Here is a 16106-nt window from a genome sequence, read left to right as displayed (position 1 = left end):
CCATAACTCTCAATGTAGTCAATGCACTCTCGAAAAACTGCTGGCAGCTGGATCCCATCATACAGCATAGTCCTCTCAGCAGCCTCGGCTAATGGAACACCAAAGATTGGCCTGAGGGAAGAAAGAGTATCCACCGGAGCTGCTTCCTGCTCTGGTGCAGGCTTCTTCTTTTTCTTTTTCTCTTTCCACTGCTTAACAACATCTGCTGCAGTTATATCTTTGGACTTTTTCTCCTTGTGTTTTTCCTCTTTGTGCTTTTCTTTGACCTTAAAGTCTTTTTCTTTCTTCTTGGAGAAACTAGGCTTTTTGAAGACATGGATACCCTTTGGCCTTTTCATCCTTGATGGGCTCTCTGCTTCATCACCTGAGTCATCTGGTCTGCTTATGGCACAGTTTATACGGTAGACTCTCTTGACCAGTTCTAAGTCTTCACAAGCTTTGTCACCTAGTATCGAATCAAGTCTTTCAGCCACAACAGAAAACATGAGATGATGCACTTTGTCTTTGACTGTCACTTTAAGTCTGCATACACCTAAGCCATCTATTTTCTGTCCATCATAGCTCTTCAGTAGTACTGACTTTTTCTGTATTTTGGGCTTTTCTTTCATATTTTTTATGTCACTCATACTGATTAAGTTTGCTTTTGCCCCAGTGTTCAGTTTCAATGTAACTCATGCTCCATTTATCTGCAGTGGGATCATCCATTTGTCTTCTTTTACTGCATTAACTTTATGTTCAGCATTGTCTATTTCTGAGGGCTGCACATTTTCTGTATCTTTTTTGATATCGTCACATGACACCATTCCTACAAAAAATGTCTCACTTAAATCAATGTCCTCAATCACATTAACTCGTTGCCCTTTCGTCGTTTTTACTTTTGAAAAGCATTGTTTGGCAAAGTGATTCTTTCCATTACACTTTGTACACATTTTTCCAAATGCTGGGCATTGTCTTAACTGGTGCTTGTAACCATAGCATTTACAATTAAAAATTTCATCCTCCGATTGCTTTTCATTTCTGTTCTGCCCATGTTTCTTCCCCTTGTAGGACACAGCACCGACAGCAGCATTTTCACTCATTACAATCGCATCATTATTGATTTCACTGAAAGTCTTCGCGTGCTTTCGAGCTAGCTCGCTGGCTTGGCATATTTTCACTGTGTTTTCCAAATTTAGTTTGGTTTCTCTCAACAGACGTTCCCTGACTTTTTTATCATGAATACCAAACACAATCTGGTCACGAATCATGGATGATTTCAGCTCAGAGAAATTACATGTCTGTGCTTTCAGTTTCAGATCAGTTATAAAGCTAACAAAAGTCTCATTTTGTTGCTGTGTCCGAGAACGGAAGATGTATCTTTCATAGGTCTCATTCTTTTTGGGAGAGCAATGTGCATCAAATTTTTTTAGCACATCTTCTAATTTTTCTCTGTTCTCCGCTGGATTAAATACAAATGTATTAAATACCTCTATCGCCTGTGGGCCTGCAACCGTGAGCAGCATCGCTATCTTCCTTGCGTCTGGCTTCGTACCGAATCCGATGGCTGCAATGTAGAGTTCGAATTGCTGTTTAAAAGTCTGCCAATTGTAGTCGATTTTTTCTGTGAGATTCAAACGCTCTGGTGGCTTCAAATTCTCCATTTCGCTTTTCACAATTTTCAGCAGATCTTCACCACCCTGGTACCATGTTATGTTCATTAATAAATAGACATTCTTATTATGAACACAGCTAGCTTTTGCTAGTTACTTTTATTGAGCACATGTGGACTTGTACAGCATCTTGTAGAGGCTTCCATCTTGACTGCTGCCTTCTGGGTAGCCTAGCCTCATGGGTAATGTAGTCTTAATATATATATAGCTGGGTAGTGTAGTCTTATACATACAGCTCTACACAGCTCTACTGCTCCACCTAGTGTCCACCACAGAATGACATGTTATTGATCACTACAAATTATACTGTTTGAGGCCTGCTAATCTGCGCGCCAAATCAGTTCTGTCTCTTTGTTAGTTTTGGTGGGCTCGTTAACATTGATGAGTTAAAAATTGTTTAATAGGTTTCGGGATGGTCCCATCGATCTTAATTGGTCTAAGATTGCGCAAAGTGGTTTCGGGGTGGACCCATCGATTCTTAAGTGGTTTTAAGCGATTGTTTAACCTCTTGTTTAATTGCCATAACATTTTTCTTTTCCTGTGGGGCCCAAGGCTCTTTTGTTAGTTGGTGGCATGTTCTGCATTATGTATACTTTGGATGGTTTTGTAATTTTGGGCAGGAACTGCTCTTCCGTTGGTCTATTGTCATTATGTAAAATGACTGAGACAGTGCAGATAGTCCTCAGACAGCTTGGCTAATGCCAATACTCAAAACTGTCCATTTACAGAGGCCAATCCCAATTCCTTTTTTTGCAGCCCCCTTTTCTTCCACAGGCTCGAACATGCTTTGAAAATAAAACCAAAATCCTGGGGTCCTTGATTTTTTTGTTAAATCCCCCTTTAGGCCCAATATTCTTATACCATTCTGACATGGTTTATTAACAGTCCAAAAATCCCTTCTTTAGGGTAGTCTTCTTGGTTTTGGGGAATCTGTTGAATTTTGCGAATCTTACAATAGCACAATCCCCCCATCCCAGGATCCAGTCTGGTGAATCTTCACTGCACTCCCTCTATGGCAAGTATATCCTTCCTTAGGTAAGGAGACCAAAACTGTACACAATACCCCAGGTGTGGTCTCACCAGGGCCTGATATAATTGCAGTAAATTGCAGTTTGCATTTGTTTATCTCAGAACCACTTCCCTGCCTACTGTTATCTTTAGCAAAAGGACTCGCTTACCCCCTACACTTATTTCCTTCGGGACAAAATTGGGTCACGCCCCTCTTTGGGGCGCTAACTTCGCTACTTTTAGCGCCCGAAAAAGTTAGCGCCCCCCCGCGCCTGAAATTCACTGGTAGCGCACCGAGAGGCAGGGTGCCATGGAAACGCCCCGCCTCCCTCTTGGGGCGCTGCAAGTGAATATCACGGTGCTACGTAACTTATTAAAGGGGAGGGGTCTAGCGCAGCGCGACCCGGGGCCCAGCTGGGCCACCAGGGATCGGAGTGCCAGCAAAAGAGCCCGGCACTCAAGAGAAGTGCCGGGCTCACGGAGCGCAGCCGGCACTCCACTGGGGGGCGGCTACAGAGAAATCCGGGGACGGGAACGCAGGCAGGTGCTGGCAGGAGGCCAGCAACAAAAATGGCCGCCCGGCACCTCCCCTTTAATTAACACCGCCCCGGCCGCAGGTAGGCCCCCTTTGACTCTCTCGGACATAGTGACCAGCGGTAAGTCAGGGGGCGCTACTGAAGATCGTGGCCAGGGCGCGCGCGGGGCGCTGCGCACGGCGATGACATCATTGCCGGAGGCGCAGCACCGCAGGGCACTAACGGTTACCGCCGCCGCTAACCTCCCACTGAATTTCGCGGGAGGCGTTAGCGAAGCCGCATTCAGGCGCTAGTTGCTTTGCACCCCGTTAGCGCCCTTTAACGGGAGGCGCAAATCAACCGAATTGTTCCCCCCAAGCAGTTTACACATCGGTAGACAAGCTATGCTTTCTCGTCGCGACACTTCAATGTCACGATAGCAAAATACTGCGGATGCTGGAAATCCGAAACAACAACAAAAAATGCCGGAATAACTCAGCAGGCCAGGCAACATCCGTGGAGAGAAAACAGAGTCAACGTTTCGAGTCAAACTCTTTGTCAAGACTGGAAAGGCACAGGAAATGAAATAGATTGAGAGGCCAGGCTGGGAGAGAACAAAAGAGAAGTGAAGAGACATTAAGAGGTATTCAAAACGAGACGAGATGGTGATGGGACTAGTGGAGACAAAAGACGGCTCTAGATTAGGTGTGAAATGCGCTGGCAGAATGGGAGATAGCTGCCATGTGGGAGAGAGGGAAGAAAAAAAAAAGGGGGGGAGGAAAAGGGCCAAAGCAAAGGTGGGGATAAAATATAAGTAAAAATGTAATGGGGGCCGAGGTTATGACCTGAAATTGTTGAACTCGATATCGAGTCCGGAAGGCTGTAATGCCATCAATGTCATCTTGTTTAACAAAGAAGTTCGCCTGTTAAACTCTTAAGCCCCCAAGATGTCCGACATACATCTCCCCAGGATGTCTCACACAGTTATGTGGAGAGACTGGAGAAGCTGGGATTGTTCTCCTTGGAGCAGAGAAGGTTAAGGGGAGATTTAATAGAGGCGTTCAGAATTATGAAAGGTTTAGATAGAGTAAATAAGGAGAAACTGTTTCCAGTGGCAGGAGGGTCGGTAACCAGAGGACACAGATTGAAGATAATTGGCAAAAGAACCTGAGGAGATGAGGAGAATTATTTTTTTACACAGCGAGTTGTTGTGATCTGGACTGCGCTGCCTGAAAGGGGGATGGAAGCAGATTCAATAGTAACTTTGAAAAAGGGAATTGGATAAATACTTGAAAAGGAACAATTTGCAGGGCTGCGGGGAAAGAGCAGGGAGGAGTGGAATTAATTGGAGAGCTCTCTCAAAGAGCCGAAAAGGCACGTTTTATAAAGGTTTGCCATAACATTGTTGGTTTTACTACTCTATGTGGGAAAAATTAGGTCGCGCCCCCTTAGGGGCGCTAACTTCACCGGGGCGCTAAAAGTAGCGCCTCTGCACTTTAAATTGAGTGGTAACGCTCCCCCTCCTTCCTGGGGTGCTACCATTCAATATCACAGCGCAACGTGCAACAGCGCCACACTCGTCGGCACGTAGCGCTGCGGTATTACAGGTCCAGCGCAGCGCGCACCGTGACCCTGCTGGACCACCGGGGAGCGGGGTGCCGGGAAAAGACTGACCGCGGCCAGCACCCCGCATGAAAGAGCGGAAGAAGGCAGGTGCTGGCAGGCGGACCAAAAACAAAAGGCTGCCCGGCACCTACCCTTTAATTAGCACCGCTGCGGCCGTTAAAATGGCGCTCTGATTCTGTCGGACCTGGCGTCCGGCGGTAGGTCAGGGGGCGCGACCGAAGTTTGTGGCCGGGACGCTGTGCACGGCGATGACGCCACCGCCAGAGGCACAGTGTCGCGGGGCGCTACCGGCTACCGCTGCCGCTAACCTCCCGCTGAGTTTCGTGGGAGGCCTTAGCAGCGCCGCTCCCGGGCGCTAGGGGCTTTGCGCCCTGTTAGTACCCCCTCGAATCGCTAACGGAAGGTACAAAGCAACCCAATTTTTCCCCCTATGGGGGAGAAATTCAGTGTCGCCCCGTTTACAGCGCAATTATCAGCCAGACGCAAAGTTTAGCGCCTGTCACTAATTATCGCCTCCGACTGCAAACTTGGCTTCTATCACCCCTGGAGGTGATTGGAGCGCTAAATCAGGCGCTACACACCTCTCTTAAGGCGCTAACGCTGAGGAGCGAGGCGCTACCTCAGAGCGCTGGCGAAGCTCATGTGATGTCAGTCAGCAATGGAACACAGACACACTGGCGCCGGCCAGTTCTTAAAGGGGAGGGTCGATCTTGCTCTCTATCCACACCCTGCTCATTGCAGCCTTGAATCTCGGCCTGGAGAGACCTGTACATCAAATCTGCTGGAAAGAACAATGGAGAGACCCAGGGAAAGAGCTCAGAGTGCAGCCTCCATAGTCTCTTCTAAATCGATGCAAGGAAGGTCAAATAAAAATGAACCTGCAAAGTGCTGCTCAGTACCCAAAACTCCTTCACACAGCGTTGAATCTCTTCAGAAATATCTCTCTCTCTCACAGAATGCGTGGTGCAAAAATGTCGCCGACAAAAAAAGGCAGGAAGCGGTCGCCTTTAAATAGCGCTCACCCAATCCCTTCCCGACTGCAAAACGCTCCCCTCAACATGTCATTGCTCGTGGCAGGCGGTAAGGCAGGGGCCGCCACTCAATGTCCGGTCCGGGGCATTGTACACTCGACTGACGTCATGATCTGCGCCGCCGCAAAATGTCTGGTCAATTTCGTAAGCATTGCCGCGCCCGGGCACTAGTTGCTTTGTGCCCCATTAGCGCCCTCTTAATGGGAGGTGCTAATCAACTGAATTTTTCCCCCATGTCTCTATTTATAAAGCCCAGAAAAGTCTTCAGAAATTCAGATGATTTGATGCTCATGGAATCTCTGTGACAAAGTTCCAGTGTCTATCATTACCCCTGAGCTAATTGGGCCTGATGCGTGCCTTGTGATGTTCTTCACCAATATATTGTGTTTTTCTTCTCAGGGCCCAATCCACAGACGGCTGTTATTTCAAAGAGTTTCTCCTCTTATAACCAGCGAGCTGGTGGCCCTGTCTCGCTGGCGTTGCTTCGTCTCGAAGCTAACAACGCGTCCAGCGCCAAATCACTGCTTCGCCCTCAGTCAAAACCTGCTGGCGGATTCAGGAGGCCACTGACTAATTGACCAAAGTCATCGCTGGTCACAGGTCCCGCAAAAAGTGTCAACGCGGTAAATTGAGCGCCTGGAGCGACGCGTGATGCCAGTCCGCCCAACCCGATTAAATGCAGCCACGCTTCAAGCAAAGGATGTCAGATCAGTTTGGACGAAGGCTCCAGGGATCCTGACGAAGTTGTTGATGCCAGAGAGGCCAAGCGAGGTCAAAGAATGCTGGGGGCAGGTTATTTTGAAGAGAGAATGTTTACGTACAGCCTGGCGGACTAATCGTGCGTTGGTTTAGCTGTTCAAAGCAGCAAAACAGGAAAGAAGCTTGCGAGGGATATCAAGATTAACACAAAAAGTATTTAGAGTTAGATTTCTTCGACAGCAGCTCCCAAACCCGCTCCAACAACACTCAAGAAGCTCGACACCATCCAGGACAAAGCAGCCCGCTTGATTGGCACCCTATCCACCACCTTAAACATTCACTCCCTCCACCACCGGAGCACCGTGGCTGCAGTGTGTACCATCTACAAGATGCACTGCAGCAACTCGCCAAGGCTTCTTTGGCAGCATATCCCAAACCCACGACCTCTTCCACCTAGAAGGACAAGGGCAGCAAGTGCATGGGAACACCACCACCTCCAAGTTCCCCTCCAAGTCACACACCATCCTGACTTAGAAATATATCGGCCGTTCCTTCATCGTCGCTGGGTCAAAATCCTGGAACTCCCTCCCTAACAGCACTGTGGGAGCACCTTCACCACACGGACTGCAGCGGTTCAAGAAGGCGGCTCACCACCCCCTTCTCAAGGGCAACTAGGGATGCCTTGGACGCCTACTCACACACCGACCCCGAGCCGCAAGAGGTCCCAACCGGACAGTAAGGAAAAAGGGACGCGGTGATTGCAGCAATCGCAGCATGTATAAAATGTATATAACCTAAGTTTGACCTGTGGAGGGAAGGCCTCTCACAGAGCATTGCTATTTTCCTTTTCTTTCATTTGCAGAGACGAGTCGAACGGAGGCCGCAGGATGGAATGCACTCTGTGGCTGGGCCCGTCGGTAATCCTGATCAGATCAGGACAGATGGAGCGAGGCGACATCGAGATGTCGTTTACTTACGGGTGTATGGGAGGAGCCGGGCCCACCGTAACACAGGGAGGTAGAGCACGGGGCACCAACGGGATAGCTACATACCTCCATGAGGGAGTATGGCCGGGTTAGTTGGGGTCAAATTCCACCAAATATTCCAATTACATTGGTTACAAATTGGGTGAAGCATCAGTGCTCTGCCCCAAATTAAAAATCACCACCAAAAAGGTACTAGTGAATGAGGGAAGACAAGTGTGCCTAGAATGCTGGGGAAGTATCTCCGTGGGATAGTGGTGGTGGCTACGGAAAACAGACAAGGCAAACAGTAATGAAGCCACGGATTGGGAAAGATTGGGGAATGACTCGTACAGATCGATTGTGGGGACAAAGGAGGGGGGTGAAATTATGTTGGGACAAGTGGTGGAAGGAGGAACAAGGGGTTTGTGTGTGTGTGGGAGGGTCGGAACGTAAATGCCAGAAGGGGGTGTCCATCACTTTTAAACGGCAATGGCAAGATTTCGGGTCTGGAATAGGCTGGACTCAGAGTTTTGATTCGTGTATGGTCCCAGATCCTCCAAACACAGTCAATGCTACCGAACTGGTAGCGCACAATAAGAAGCCCCTACCATCAGCCCCAAAGGCACGGGATAAAGAGGTTACGTGCCCCATAATGACACCCGGACCTAGGAATGGGTTAGTACTGATTCCAACAGGGAAGGTGTTGCATCATGACGTGCATTACAAGGTAGCGTCTGTCATCCTTAATTTGGCAAAGGCATAGAAACATAGAAACATAGAAGATAGGAGCAGGAGTAGGCCATTCGGCCCTTCGAGCCTGCTCCGCCATTCAATGAGATCATGGCTGATCATCCAAACTCAGTACCCTGTCCCTGTTTTCTCCCCATATCCCTTGATCCCTTTAGCCTTAAGAAATATATCTAACTCCTTCTTGAATATATTTAATGAATTGGCCTCTACTGCCTTCTGTGGTAGAGAATTCCACAGGTTCACCACACTCTGGGTGAAGAAATTCCTCCTCATCTCTGTCCTAAATGGCTTACCCCTTATCCTTAGACTGTGACCCCTGGTTCTGAACTCCCCCATCATCGGGAACATCCTTCCTGCATCTAGTCTGTCTAGTCCTGTTAGAATTTTATAAGATTCAATGAGATCACCTCTCATTCTTCTAAACTCCAGCGAGTACAAGCCCAATCGACCCAATCTCTCCTCATACGTCATTCCTGCCATCCCAGGTATCAGTCTGATGAATCTTCGCTGCACTCCCTCCATGGCAAGAATATCCTTCCTCAGATAAGGCGACCAAAACTGCACACAATACTCAAGATGTGGCCTCACCAAGGCCCTGTACAACTGCAGCAAGATATCCTTGCTCCTGCACTCGAATCCTCTCGCTACGAAGGCCAACATGCCATTTTCCTTCTTAACCGCCTGCTGCACCTGCATGCTTACCTTCAGCAACTGGTGCACAAGGACACCCAGGTCTTGTTGCATTTCCCCTTTTCCCAATCTATTGCCCTTCAATCTGCCTTCCTGTTTTTGCCACCAAAGTGGATAACCTCGCATTTATCCACATTATACTGCATCTGCCCAATCACCCAACCTGTCCAAACATAGCCCATTTCAAACCATAAGAAAGGAAAACATTGCTGGACCCACCCACATATATATCTCTCTCTGTCAGATGTTGCCTGGCCCGGAATCCCACGTCTACATCCCATACCCCTTCGACCGTGCACACGTGATTCGTCCCTGGATAAATCATGTTCAAGGCCAGCTTAGGTTCCGCCAATCTTTCCACCCTCAGGTTCATCTGGGAGAGTAGCAATGTCCAGCGGGCAATACGACTGCTACTCACTGTCCCATCTTTTATCCTCCCATCCAATAGCATCTGTGTCGGGGTATGACATGTCAGTAAGGTTATTAAAGGTGACCCCGTAAATAATTGGAAATGTTTGATGGCCCAATAGCTCGCCAAAAGGTGTCTTTCACAGTTTGAGTAACCCCTCTCTACATCTGTCAGGACTCGGGAGACATAAGCCATTGGCCTCAACTTGCCATGCCATTCTTGGAGCAACACTGAACTCAAACTATCCCCAGTAGCTGCCACCTCCAGATAAAAATCTTCGTCCCCGTTTATTGCTCCGAGTGCGGGTGCAGTTTGTAAATTTTCCTTTAGGCGAATAAATGCCTCCTTACAACTCTCATTCCATTCCCATCCTACTCCTTTCCTAAGGAGTCTAAGCAAAGGGGCTGCCGTGGCTGCATAGCCTTCAATAAAATCCCTGCAATATCCTGTCATTCCAAGAAAAGATCTCACCCCAGTTACACTCTTTGGGGCGGGTAGTTCCTGCACTGCCCTCCTCTTTGCCTCGGCTATAGCCCTTTCCCCTGCCCTAATCGTCAATCCTAAGAATTTTAATAATAGGTCATCCACGTACTGGATCAACTGGCTAGGCTGACTGAAATTCTTTAAAGCATTAGCCATACACTGATGGAAAATCGAGGGACTGTTATGAAACCCTTGCGGGAGGCACGTCCACGTATACTATTGCCCTTTGAATGTAAAGGCAAATTTATGCTGATCCTCCCGTCTTACTGGGATAGACCAGAACCCGTTAGCTATGTCCAATACAGTGAACGTCGTTGCCTCCGCAGGGATATCCCTATTAGATCGGCTACTGCAGCTACCATGGGCGTGAATGCTGGAATATTTTTATTGAGAATCCGGTAGTCTACCGTGACTCTCCATGGCTGATCAGGCTTCTTAACTGGCCATAGGGGTGAATTTACGTGGGTCGCTATCGGCCTCAGTACCCCTTGTTCCACGAGGGAGCTCAGTGCAGTTTCCATGTCCTTCTCTGCCTCCTGGGGAAAACTATACTGTTTCTGAGGTCGCGACATTGGGTCCCCGTGTACCTCCACCTCTGCCCCCATTACCCTACCACAGCAACGTCGGTGAGTGGCGAACACTGCGAGATTATTTTTCACATACTCCCTGTAAGGCTCGCAAAATTCTACAGATTCCCCCAAACCAAGAAAAGAAGAGATTTTGGACTGTTTGAAAGAATATTGAGCCTAAAGGGGCTTAAAATCAAAACCCCAGGATTTTTGGCTATTTTAAAAGGCATGTTCAGGCCTGTGGAAAAGCTGCACCAAAGGGACTGGGTTGGGCACTATGGGACAGACAGTTTGAGTATTGGAAAAGGCCAGATTGTCTGAGAATGTTCTGGGCTGTCCCAGTCATTCTACATAAAGACAATAGGCCCACGGAAGGACAGTTCCTGCCGAAATCTACAGGGCCATCAAGAACATGAATAATACAATACATGCCACTAACCAACAAAAGAGACCCTGGCCCCAGCAGGAAAAGACAATAAAACAACAGTTTAAACCACTCAGAAAGATTTCCAAAAACCACTTCACACATTTAAACTGATTTCGATGCAATCCCGAAACTAGTTAAAAGTCAATTAAAGATAAATGGGACCAATCAAAATTAACGAGCCCGCCCAAAATCTAACAAGATTAGCAGGCTTCGTTTAGTATAAACTAAAGACCTGTCTCCACAAGAAATCAGTTCGATGGGTTCGATCAGTACAGTTCAGTCAGAGAATTGAAACAGCAGTCAGTGAGTTGAAGTCAGCAGTACAGTTCGGACAGACACAGAAAGAGGCACGGCTCATTCGAAAGACATCAGACTTGGGACAATCAATCGACGGAAGGACAACAGAAGGAGAACGGAAAGAAATCGCGGCAACCAAAGGCCCCAAGAAACAAACAACCAAAAATATTACCAGCAACTAGGTAATATTGGGCCACCACGACCAACAAGGAACCAACCTGGAAGAAACCGAAGATCCACAAGTTTTTCCCACTCTACAAACTATTCCTGCGTTTGGTGAGCATTTCCCTGGTCCTCTGGAATCCAACCTAGTTAGTGTCGTGGGATTGGGTGGGGTGAAGTATTTTGTCTATTGTCATTCTCCCTCGTATATTCCGAAGTGTTCCCCCCTTTTAGAGTGTTAAGATTATTGTGTTGTGTATATTTTCTTGTCTCAAATAAAAACCAACGTTCTTGTATCAAATTCAGTTGTTTGCTGCAATTTCATTACAACCCCCAAATAAGTCCAGGTCTAGAACCAAGGGAGTGGGAGCGATTCGAACCGCTCAGGGAGTCAGAGGCAAAGCTGACCGCACACACCACCCCCATACATAATGGCGGCCGTGGCACGAGCTTGGCAAAAGGGGAGTAATGCAGTAGACACTGTTTTTGAGGACAGAACGAAGATGGAAGAGAGGATTTCCTCTTATGTGTTTGAGAAGGTGAATATCACCAAGAAATGGGTGACCAGTCTGTTGCGTGCTGAGCGTCCCATGGACGCTGCAGCCAAATGGACTGAGAGCAAGGATCATAAGAAGTCGGTGGAGAAGGCCATCTGGTTGGTCTGCGCCCTACGACAGATCCAACTTTTAGATCAGCACATTAAGGTGTTAACAGAAGAGCTGCAGGGGGCAGCCAAACTGTCTCAAGCAAGAGCTATAGCAGGGGAAGGATTATTGCAGGAATTACAGGCCCAAAGTCAGGAGAAGTTACAGCTAGTGCAGAAACACAGGAACAGGCATGAGTATTTTCGGTGTCAAGTCACCGAAGCAAAAGGCAATGAATTAGTACTGAAAGAGGAGAACGCTCGCCTAACCAGACAGTTAAAGGAACAGGAGGAAAAGTTCAGAGATGTGAAGGCAGCTTATAAGGTAGCAAGCACTGGGGATGTTGAAGCGGGAGATCACGGCCCCTGTCAAAAGCAGATCGACAGTTTAAAACTTGCCCTGTCCAGGGCAAAGGGCATGGTATGCCTAGTAAGCCCGGGTGCAGTCCGGGTAGACCTGCAAGTAGAAGTAGAAACTGTGCAGACGTCACCTGTGGCGCCGGGGAACAACCCGGTTGGGCAGCAGGAGGGACAAGCAATCTGTAGGGAGGACAGGGAGGAGTGCACACCACCACCACCTGTGGCGCCGGGTTTTGACTCGGTTTGGCAGCAGGCAGAAGTGGGCAAACAAATGCAGGAAAGGTCGGAGCCGGGGCCGATGTGCCTGGCTCGACAGCAACATTTTGGACCGCCCGGGGGTGGTGGGGGCTAGGGGCCCCTTGAAAGCCAATTCGTGATTCCCTACGGGACCCAACAGCTTAGGGCTATGGTAAGCCACCTGAACAAACTCACCCAAAAGGGAGACCCCTCAGTCCACTTTATGGAAGTGGAACAAGCAGCAGGCATCAATGAGTGCGACGACTCAGAGGTGACCAAGATGCTTCTGTTCACCTTAGATGGCAAGCTGTACCAGTCCCTCTCTGCGGAGAGCAAGAAGGGACAGGGCGGGTACGCTGCCATGCAGGAGAAAGTACAGGAGGCGATGGGGATGAACGATGGTAGTCCTTTCTCTCGGGTGGGGAAGACTACACATTTAGCAGGGGAGACCCCACAGGCTTTCGCAGACAGGCTGTGGCCTGTGTATAAGAATGCCTGTAATGGGGATCTCGACCGGACTAATTTGAACCAGGACGAGCTGGCCCACTGGCTCCGGAGCCTGGTGGCAAACAGCTTGCCATGGATCAGAGCCAAGGCCGAGCTGTGGTTCGACCCAAAAGGCCCCCAAGTCACCGAGGAGACAGTGGTCAGCCAACTGACCCTGGCTTACCGCAACGGTAGAGGGGTGGAAGAACCACACACTAAAGGAAAGGTTCACGAGTTGAAACCGAGCCAAAGTAAGAAGGAGTGGCACCAGGAAGGGGGTAACCCTTCCGATACGAGGCGTAACTGTTTCGGGTGCGGGGATAGTGGGCGTTGGGGGAAGGGACTGTAGAAATCCTTGGAAGGATAGTGTCGGGAAAAACTCCCCAGCTCCTGCCCCAAAAACAGAACCACCGACCTCTCCCCCCACAGTTGATTCGTTAGTAGCTGCGCTCCAGGTTTTGTTAGCTGGCCCAGGGAAGGTAGCCGCAGCCACTGGTGTTTTAGCTCCATCTGCCCCACTCAACCCAGACCTATGACTAGAACCAGCGCAGCCTGTCGACTTGTGTCCCCTTGAATACGATGAGGGGGGGGCAGGCCCTGTGTTAAGATGGGGGTGGAGACGGTGCAGGGGAGATATTTGGTGGACACTGGAGCTTCCAGCACGGTGTTCCATTCGGAAGACCCGACCAATTCACCCAGGTCTAACAAGGTCCCATTTAGCCGAATGGGATTCACAGGGAACGAGCAAGCTGGGGAAATGTCCAAACCTTTGGCCATAGATTTAGGATCCCTCCATACCACGTGGGAGGGTAACCACAAGACCGACGAGGTGGCCAAGCAGGGGAGCAGGGAAGGAGAGTTCTGGGATCCCTGTAGAGCAGGTCTGGTAGCCGCAATCCGGGACAAGGGAGGCACACGGGGGGGTAGCTTTGTCCCCAGACTTCAAGCAGGTCCAAGCTCAGGATTCCGTCCTTAAGGCCGTCCTGGTAAAGAGAGAGAATGGGGAGTCCATAGAAGGCCCATTCGGGGCAGTGGACGAGACTTTAAAACAGGCTGCTAGTTAACTGTTTAAAACCGAGAAAGGGCGAACCGTGTTAAAGATAGAGAGCATCAGCCTGCAGCTGTGGCAGACTCACAGACCGCAAAGGTGGGGGCAGTGACGTGTGTGACTGGAGAGGCCCTCCCACCAATTAAGTGGGATTCAGGTTCACCCCCAGTAGCCGGAGCCTTAAAAAGGTCTCCTCGCATACCACAGCCTAAATTACCGTGGTCACCCGAGTATCACTTTAAGCGGTCCAGCCCTAGGAGAGCCCTTAACAGGCAGGGAAAAACCAAGGTCAGGGATCAGTCTAAGGACAGGGATTCCCCAGCCTGCCGCCTCCAAAGGTGAGGGACTCACAGGAGAGGTAGCGTTGGGCAGAGAGAGAGACAAGGGTCCCCAGCCTGCGGCATCAGGCCGCGGGAAACCCACAGGACAGGATAGGGACTCGGCAGCCACACAGAAAGGGGTAGTGTGCTGCAGCACAGGAGGGCACACTCCCCCGATTAACTGGGATTCAGGGAAGCTCCCACTTCTTTTAAGGAGGCCTCTCCGGGTCCGGTGGCACAGGTCACCTTACGCCCAGGCGTACAAGCTGCCCAGATTCCACAAAAGGCAGAAGCCTAACAGGGATTAGCCTGGCCGTCCGGAGATGGGCGGTGGATGTATATAGCTTTTAGTTTAAGAGTGTTTTTACAGTTTGGTAGTTTTGGAATTTTTAGATAGTCTAATTTTAGTTTATGATAAGTTTAAGTTTTGAATTTTGATAACTGTGTCAGGCCAGAGAACCTTCAGGACATGGCTATTTTGTTTGTGTGTCCCTACAGAAAGGAAATCGGCATGAGGAAGGTTCTGCTCCTGCTCGCCCTGGTAGGGGTGAGCATCGGTGATCGAGGAGACGTGGAGAACTCCCACATCTATGGGTGTTCAGGAGAGAGAGCACCGATCGTTACCGCAGGGGGTGGCGAACGGGGTGTGGAGGAGCTCGCCGTTTACTTCCACAAGGGAAGGTGGCCAGGGTGGCTGGGGTCTAACTCGACCCAGTACTCCAGCCAGACCGGGTTCACGTACGGGGAGGCCTCCATCCTGTGCCCCAGGGTACAGGTCATTGCTACAAGGGTCAGTGTCACCGAGGGGAAATGTGTGTGTTTGACATGCAAGGGACAGATTCCTTTGGATAGGTGGTGGTGGCTCAGAATGCGGAGCAACGACGTAGGAAACCCCGCAGTCGATTGGGAATGATTGGGGAACAATATCCATCAGATGATTAAAGGGACCAGAGGGGGAGTGAGTGTGTGCTGGGACAAGTGGTGGGAGCTGGATCAGGGAGTTTATGTTTGTATATGGGGGTCAGAGAAAGTCTGCCCCACAGGCGTATCCATCATTTTCCACAGGCAATGGCAAGATGCCGGGGAGGGGATGGGGCGGGATTCTAGCCTGCATGCGTGCGCGGTCCCACACTCCCCGATCCCAGTCAATGCCACCGAACTCGGAACCTGCCCCCGGAAGCCCCTGCCCACGACATCACGGACTATAGTACAGAGGTGTCCTACCACCACCAAGGGACCAGGGAATGGGTTAGTCCTAGTACCGACCGATAAGTTACTGTACCAGGGGGTACACTATGCAGTGGCCTCAGTGATCCTGAACCTGACCGAGGTGCACTTACCTGAGTGGTGCCCTAAGGAAACAGAACAGTTGTACCAAGCCCTGTTGAAGGAAATGTTTAAGAAATTTTATGAATTCGACTTTGCCAGTGCAGACAAAGCAAAACTGTACAGTTTAAACCCTGAGCATAATATGGGCGTAGGGAGACAAAGAAGGGGGACCTGGGATGACATTTTCACTGCTTATAGTACCAGATCCTCAGTGATAAACAGCCTAGATGATATAGAGTTACAAACTCAGATAAATGGTTTGAAGACCCAGTTAAGAAGACTCCTAACAGAGGAGAACACAGTGGTAGGCTCAGAGCTGCATGAGGACCAAGCCATTGTAGGGGGTTTCTCTTGCTCGTTCTGGTCTCCTGCCAGGCTTCGTGCAATAATTACCCTTGAGTGG

The sequence above is a fragment of the Somniosus microcephalus genome, unplaced genomic scaffold (genome assembly GCF_052327205.1).
Source record: "Somniosus microcephalus isolate GS21.2 unplaced genomic scaffold, FLI_Smic_1.0 unresolved_chr4, whole genome shotgun sequence".
NCBI lineage: Eukaryota > Metazoa > Chordata > Chondrichthyes > Squaliformes > Somniosidae > Somniosus > Somniosus microcephalus.
This window is presented reverse-complemented; position numbering follows the sequence as displayed.